Source organism: Myotis brandtii, unplaced genomic scaffold, assembly GCF_000412655.1.
Source record: "Myotis brandtii unplaced genomic scaffold, ASM41265v1 scaffold124, whole genome shotgun sequence".
Lineage (NCBI taxonomy): Eukaryota > Metazoa > Chordata > Mammalia > Chiroptera > Vespertilionidae > Myotis > Myotis brandtii.
In genome coordinates, this window is record NW_005354334.1 from 945,861 (window position 1) to 954,244 (window position 8,384).

Consider the following 8,384-nt stretch of genomic DNA (forward strand, 5'->3'; position numbering starts at 1 on the left):
TAGCTACTTGTCAGATGGTCAGATAGACTCTTGAGCTTTTAAATATATAGACTAGAGGCCCGGTGCAAAGATTCTTGCACTGATGGGGTCCCTCGGTCTGGCCTGCACCCTCTCGCAATCCGGGTCCCCACCAGTGCACTATCGGGGCAGGGGAAGGCTCCAGGGTATGTCTGGCCCATCTCGCCCAGTCCCGATGGGGCTGATTGGGGCTAACCAGTCAGGAAGGGACCGTGGGAGGGCTCCAGGGCGTGTCTGGCCCATCTTGCTCAGTCCTGATCAGTTGGAATTCAGCAGCAAGCTAACCTACTGGTCAGAACATCTTCCCCCTGGTGGTCAGTGTGCATCATAGCTACCGGTCAATCAGCTGACCAGTTAAATGGTTGGCCGGGTCGCTTAGGCTTTTATATATATAGTATTTAAAAGTTCTTCTGGAATATGATTGGGGAGAAAATGTGGTGATCGAATAAGACTCAGCAATCCTTAAGCATGTTAAAAGATGTGCACAAACTCTTTTTGGTGAACTCTGTTCTTACTTGAGGCCAAAGGAGTTTGCTTGGCAGCACCCTGATGTCAGAGGGGTTAAAAGGCCCTGGCTCAACAGAATTTATTGGAAACCTTTCTTCTTTTTCTCCTTTTGTTTCCACTGGTATTTCATCTAGCATAGCATCCAACGCAACCTCAACTTGCTTTTGTAGTTCTTTTTTTTTTTCTTTTAAACATATCTTATTGACTTTTTACAGAGAGGAAGGGAGAAGGATAGAGAGTTAGAAACATCAATGAGAGAGAAACATTGATCAGCTGCCCCCTGCACACCCCTCACCGGGGATGTGCTCGCAACCAAGGTACATGCCCCTGACCAGAATCGAACCTGGGACCCCTCAGTCTGCAGGCTGATGCTCCATCCACTGAGCCAAACCGGTCAGGACTGTAGTTCTTCTTTTATCTACCTTTTTGAGGCTTTTGGTGGTAAGTTCTGGCCATCAAGGGCCACACGCAACCCTCTCCTCAGCAGAAGCATCACAATTCTTGTCCCAGTGAGTCTCCGAGCTGCTGCTCATCCTGGTCTCTCCTTTTCTTGGTCTTGGGTTGGGTGTAATTCTCTACATTTTTATCTTTTTGCCTTTTTTTTCTTTCCCCTTTTCCTTTCCATTTTGGGTCTCTGGAAGGTCAGGCCCTGAAACCATGACCTACGGTTTATTCTTTAGCTCTGCTGTCTGCTTTGCAAAGTATCCTGGATGGGGAAGGCACCGGTTGTCCTGGTGGAGGTTTCATTCCCATCTGGAGTTGCAGGGCTGAAAGCACCCTCAGGAGTCTTCTTATTCTGTCTTTTCCCCCAAATGCAGCCAAGATCTGTTTTGTTCTGAGATGACAGATCCTTCCTCAGTGGTTCTCAACCTTCTGGCCCTTTAAATACAGTTCCTCATGTTGTGACCCAACCATAAAATTATTTTCATTGCTACTTCATAACTGTAATGATGCTACTGTAATGTAAATATCTGATATGCAGGATGGTCATAGGCGACCCCTGTGAAAGGGTCGTTTGACCGCCAAAGGGGTCGCGACCCACAGGTTGAGAACCCCTGCTTATGTGAAGGTTATTTAATGAACACAATTTTTGGAGATTTTGGACTTTTCTTCAAGATCGAAAGATTTATTTTCCTTGTTCTCTGAAAAGGAGACTGCTGTTTCCAGTCCATGGCAAGTGTTCAGTTTAGCCAGAAGCTGATTAAAATAATCCTAATGAGCAACCCAGTTGTCTTCATTATTGATTGCAGTTCCAAGTCCCAGGTGGTTATTTTTAACTTGAACTTTAATATGTTCTGTGACTCCTTGCATCTCTAAATTTTTTCCTTTAGATAATCTCATCTTCCCCAGCATCCTCTGGCCAAACTTGGAATCATCATTACTCCATGTGGTATTTCTTAGATCCACAGCACACCTCTGCTTCCGACCACGCTCAGCCTGCATCAATGTGTTGCAGATCCCGTCACCACGCAGGCCTCCAGAATGGGCCTCCCAGCCTGAGCCACTGGGGCTAGAGGGCTGCCAGCTTGCAGAGAAGTTGGAACCACCAGACTTACATGTCAGGTGAACTGAAGTGGCTCCAGGAAGCATTGTTGATCACCCTAGCTCAGTGATGGCGAACCTTTTGAGCTCGGCGTGTCAGCATTTTGAAAAACCCTAACAACTCTGGTGCCATGTCACATATAGAAATTTTTTGATATTTGCAACCATAGTAAAACAAAGATTTATATTTTTGATATTTATTTTATATATTTAAATGCCATTTAACAAAGAAAAAGCAACCAAAAAAATGAATTCGCGTGTCACCTCTGACACGCGTGTCATAGGTTCACCATCACTGCCCTAGCTAGAAGAGACATCCTTCACTGTTTAATTCTTCTTTACTCATTATTTACATAAACACATAAACATGTGAATAGCACATTAAGCAAACATTCCATGACTATTTGAACATTTATTTCTTACTTTGTCAACACAAAAGCAGAAAGAGAATAAAGTCATCTGATCAGAAGGTAGACAAGGTTTCCTCAGCTAAGCCTCTATTTACCCAACATGTTTGCAGGTTAAATTTCCTTTTATTCTCTCAAATTAAAGAAAATTGATGGTAGCAATCCAGGAGTACAGGGGCTCCACATAACACTAGGATCTAGGCTCTTTCCTGCTTTCTGTTGCACCAGACTTAGATGATGACCCTATCCTTATGTTCTCAAGATATTGAACATAACTCCTGCCATAACATTCTCATTTCAGAAATGAAGGGCAAGGTCAAAAGGTAAGAATTGTGCTTAACAGCTAAAACAGCCTTCTCTGAGGAACTTTCCTAGAAGTTCAATCCAATAACCTTTTGTTCTCTTTGCATTAATTAAGACTCTGTGAGCCAGGGCCTTTTAACCTCTCAGACATCTATACCGATAAGGGAACTTGGAAAAAGCTGCTGTTTTACCTGGGAATGTTGTTTTTCTAAATAAAATTGGGTTCTGCTAGTAAGGAAGAAAAAGAGAATACATATGGGGTAGGCAAGTAGTAATCTCAGTCACAGCTCCCTGCTTTTGAGGGCACTAGAACTACTGGAAAAACTAACTCAGTTCTAGAATACTACCCATGACTTTAAACAATCTCTATTTAAAAGCTATTTTGACCTATGGCTTATAGGCTTTGTTGTTTAATTCTTGCTCATCCGTTGGGTCTCAAATCTTCCCTGAATTCATTTGGCTCTGTCAGGTCTCCTGCCATATATTTTCAGAATACACTGCTCTTAACTTTGCAGCAGTTGTTACACTTGCAATTAAACAAGCTTCTAATTATTCAATTAATATCATCCATCCCCAGAGGAATGTAAATTCTTGAGAAATAATCTGCTTTGTTCATTATTGTATATTCAGTGAAGGCAAGTGCCTTGCACGCAGGAAGTGATCAATGAATTCTTTTTACTCACTGAGTGGATCTATGAGTTAACAAATGAGTAAATGAATCTATCAGTATCTGTCTACCTTGAAGATTTCCTGCTTTGTTTGGCCTTATAACTGAGTTCCTCCATAATATTAAGGCTGACACTATGTCTTGAAAATATTTTCACCCCAATGGTATTTAAATTTTTCTCACATATAAGCAGTTCTATATAGAATGTGTGTTGTGTAGACTGCTCAAGTACTGTTTCCCCTAAAAATGTTCCTGTTTCTAATAAAGAAAATTATCATTTGTAATCTCAGCAATGATGTAGAAGTATGGATATATCCACTCAAACTGATCAAGGACTAACTTTCACAAAATCATTACCATGGGTCTCCAGGAAGTTCAGTTTGGTTAATATTTTATGTGAGATGCACTTCTTTCTCTTTGCTATCAAAAAGGTGACTTTTAAATTTGATGCTTAGGCTTTCCATGACCACCTCTGACATTGGTTTTACAGGGGGAAAAAATGTATATTTCAGCAGATTAAAGTAAAACACGTGAACAGAAATGGCCTACATAACCTTTCTCTTCCTGTAAATGCTAATGCTACTGAGGCAGAAAAAAAGCATAGATTATTGCCAGTTATAATAACTCTAATTGACATGAGATAATTTCTTCAGTTTTATCAACTCAATACAAATCCAAAAGTTAATTCTTTTCTAAATTGAATGTGAAAAGGAAGTTAATGTAAGTTATTCTTTGATATACATATATAATTGCCCCCAGATTCAATTGGACATTTAAATAACACACTAAAATCATCTTGACAAACTTAGAAAATTTAGAAGAGGTGAATTTTGAATGTGATTTGTGAGAGACCTGTGACTCTGAATCGTAGAGTTGTGAAAAATATTCATTAACTCTAGGGAAATGTCCACAAGAAATATTCAAATCAATTTATGTTCAAACTTTTTGAAATCAAATGACCCCTATTGTCATCTACTTACATTCAGTAGGGCAAGAATTATCCCTTGCATACAAAGAGGGATCATTTCAAGGTAGTGATACTGAAATACCACAGAACTTGAAATCAAAATCACTTGAGTCATATCCACAGCCTTATATTAGCCTCAAGGCTCTCACCTGCTCATCCAACCCATTCCCACCATGACCTATGCTGAAGGTCATGTTCAGAAATATTCAGTGGGTCACTATGCAGGAGAGGCATCTTTCTCTTTTCTTTTGTTCCTGTGAGATTGTCAGTGAGGCAAGTCATAGAACTATTTATATTTGGAAGATGCCTCAATGATAATAAGCTAAGTGTGGGTAGAATGGTCCAGGCTTATTTTCTGTAAGCTATACATATCTTAGCATACTTATTACCTACTTCAAAAATAGTTAAGGTTATATCTAGACAGAGAGAATAGAAGTGATGACAAAGAAGAATAGACTATGAAGAAGGTAAAAAGAGAAGAGAGAAAGCAAGGTGATTAAGACAAAGAGGGTATGGAACAGGAGAAAATGAACATTGTGTAGACAGAGACAGGAGGTTCTGGTAATGTTCACCACTCAGGCAAATAACTCTTTTCCATTTATGACACATAGATTATAGACCTCAACAGCAAAGGGAAAATTATACATTTGAAATGTAGGAAACCTAATTATTCTTCCCTAATGTTTCTATATATTATCTGCTGAATAAAATATATTTTAAGTATGCCATCTTCTTCCAGATTTATAATGCTTATATAACACTAAAGAATTATTCAAGTTAGCTTATATTTAATGTCAAGTTTAATAACACATTTTTAGTGACACTAAATACTTGTTCATTAAATAGATCAATGATTTTCAACCTTTTTCATCTCTTGGCACACATAAATTACTAAAATTCTGCACACCAAAAATACATTATATTTTTTGCAGATCTGACAAAAAATAGGTATAATTTCCATTTCTTCACACTGAATGGGTATTGTTGTGTTGGCTATCGTCATTTTTTATTTAAAAATCTAAGGGAAAAGAGGTCAGTGTCCCTGACTAAGTAGCCAGGTATTGCATATTTTAAAAAATACTTGTGGTATATCAGCATGCCTGCCACAGCACACACATTGAAAATCGCTGGAATAGATAGAGAAGCAACCTAAGCAGAATAAAACATTAGATGAAAGGGCTTCAATGGTGCTATCACTATTTTTATATGGCTAAAGGTTATAGCCATCTAAAAATATCTGAAATATTTGTACCTCCCTAAGGAATAAAGATAATGATCATCTAAACTAAAAATGTTAATATCCTTACTTCTTCCTTTCCCTTCCTATGAAGAACTGCTATACTGTTCCCTTCAGTATTATAAGTAAAATACTATTTAAAAGGTAATGTTTTCAAGTGCTACACTATTTTAGTATTGGTCTGTCAGCTGAACAATAAAAATATACTGAGTTTTTACTAAGCACTGGCATTGGTGTCCACCTGTGATAAAGACACTGAAGCTGTGTAACTTAGGTTCTAGCCCTGGTGCAGAAGTTTTGCTAACCATATGACCATGGGAATATTTTATGCCTCAATATCCTCAGTGGTAATATGGATAGAACAATAATAGCTCCCACCTCCTAGGGTTATTGAAAAGATTAAATGGGTTAATATAGGTGCAACACAGAGTGCCAGGCACATAAGTGAGCACTATTTAAATGTTAGCTATTATCATACCTCATTATTATCTTTTAAATATATATTTTTATTGATTTCATGAGGAAGGGAGAAGGAAAGAGAGATAGAAACACCAATAATGAGAATCATTGATCGGCTGCCTCCTGCAGGACCCCTACTGGGGATCAAGACCACAACCCACGCATGTGCCCCTGGCCAGAATCAAACTCTGGACCCTTCAGTCCACAAGCTGATGCTCTATCCACTGAGCCAAACAGGCTAGGGCCATATCTCATTATTAATAGCTCAGATATGTGGGTGGTATTTGATTTTCAAAAAACCCCAAAAAACTACTAAAAGTACTGTTTGAAAGTATTATATTCCTCAATGTCAGAAATAAATTAAGTTTAGAATAAGCAGTTTAGAAAAATATCAGTATATCTGTTTCAAGTGATTAAATGCACAAAGACTGACATGGAATTGTAACTTGATTATGAGCCAAACATAATTTAACAAATATCTTTATTAGACATGAAAAATAAAACAGAAAGGCCTCTATCATTTATTAACATTATTGAAGACATGTCATGCTAAAAAAAACCCTTATTTTAACCATTTTCCATGCATTTCAGGAGGATGAATCAATTATTTTTAAAAGTATTATTTACTGAACATTTTAAAATGCCTTTGCTATAGTTACTGGGAATCTACATTTCAGTATATTAAAGAAAATGTAATTTTTCTAGATCCAAGTTCTGGTTTTGTAAAACACACTTTCAATACCTTAAAGGTATAACTACCTTGAGACAACTAAATTTCTGATTTGTCAAGTCCATAGTCCATATTAATGCCAGTACAATAAAAGGGAACGTCAATGAAGCATGCACAAAAGCATGTGAAAAAGAAGACAAGTGTAAGAGAAAAAAAGAAAAGTCCATGCTTTCAGGTTAGAAAGCATCTAATTCACATATCTCATAAAGCCACTCCAAATTTGTGAGCGTATTCAGGGCAAATATAGAAAGGAAAAAATACACATAAAATAAAAGCCAAAAAAATGAACAACAAAAACCAACAACCCATAAGTGGAAAAGAATATCTGATAACTTAATCATACAGTCCTGAATAGAAAGGGAAAACTGGCATAAAACACCCTGTTTACCTGAAATAGATACTATCAAGTAGCTTTGAAAGAGGGGAGACACTGCATCCTGCCTCCACTGCCTGTTCCTAGCTAAGACACCCAAGACCAATACCACATAGACTACCAGACCAGTATAGATCATCTTTGATGCAATCAGTTATTGCTCTATGTTCCTTTCCCATCACTACACTCATGCATTTTAAATAATATTCTCATTGTAAACATTTAAAATAGAAAACAGAAAAAGAAAGTCTCTCTCTTACCAACCTGCACAGTCCTGCCTGACAAGATAATCCTATATAATGCTACTGTTACTGAAACCAGTCTTTATCAATGAGCATGTGGCTCATTTCCACTTTTGCATGGTTAAAAACAATTACAAAGTACATGAAAACACACGCATATTTCTTAAGCTTATGTGCAAATGTCAATAAAATAAATTCCTGAAAATTTTAATTGTTAGGGCAAGGGATAGGTGCAATTTAACCTTTGGCTGAATTTACCAAGTTGCTTCAGAAAGGTTTTATCCAAATAGTCTGTCTATTTCCTCTACCCTTGCTAACACTGAGCACTGTCTTTTAAAGATATTTTTAATGTATTTTTATTGAGAGGAAAGGGAGAGGGAGAGGGAGATAGAAACATCAATGATGAGAAAGAAGCATTGACCTGCTACCTCTTGCATGCCCCACACTGGGGATCAAGCCCACAAACCAGGCATATGCCCTGACTGGGAATCTAACTGTGACCTCCTGGTTCATAGGTCGATAGGTTGATGCTCAATAACTGAGCCACGCTGGCTGGGCTTAAAAATGTTTTAAATAAAACATAATTCCATTTTTAAAATTTATATTTATTTTGTTTCGAGTGAGTATGAGCATCTTTTCATTTCTATATTAACAATCTACAGTTCATTTTCTAATTGACTACTTCATTTTTTTTCTTTCTTGTTTTACAAATTCTTCTATATTAAGAAAATAGCCGTTGTCTTCGTATGTATTTAAAATATTATTCCTAGTTTATAATTTATCTCTTGTCATTTATTTATAGCATTTGTTTTATGGTTTAACATTTTCAGAGTTCTGTTTATTTGTAGTAAAGTGTTTTAGAGTAATTTTTATTTAGTTTTTCTATGGAAGAGTATTTACCTCTTCGAAGGCAAATTTACCTGGCGTTTCCT

The 8,384-nt window shown here is 37.3% G+C and overlaps 1 pseudogene; it reads right to left on the reverse strand.

Annotated features, from left to right (window-relative positions):
* Positions 1–1,017: 1,017 nt before the first annotated feature.
* On the reverse strand, positions 1,018–1,975 carry LOC102250978 (annotated as a pseudogene).
* Positions 1,976–8,384: the final 6,409 nt, after the last annotated feature.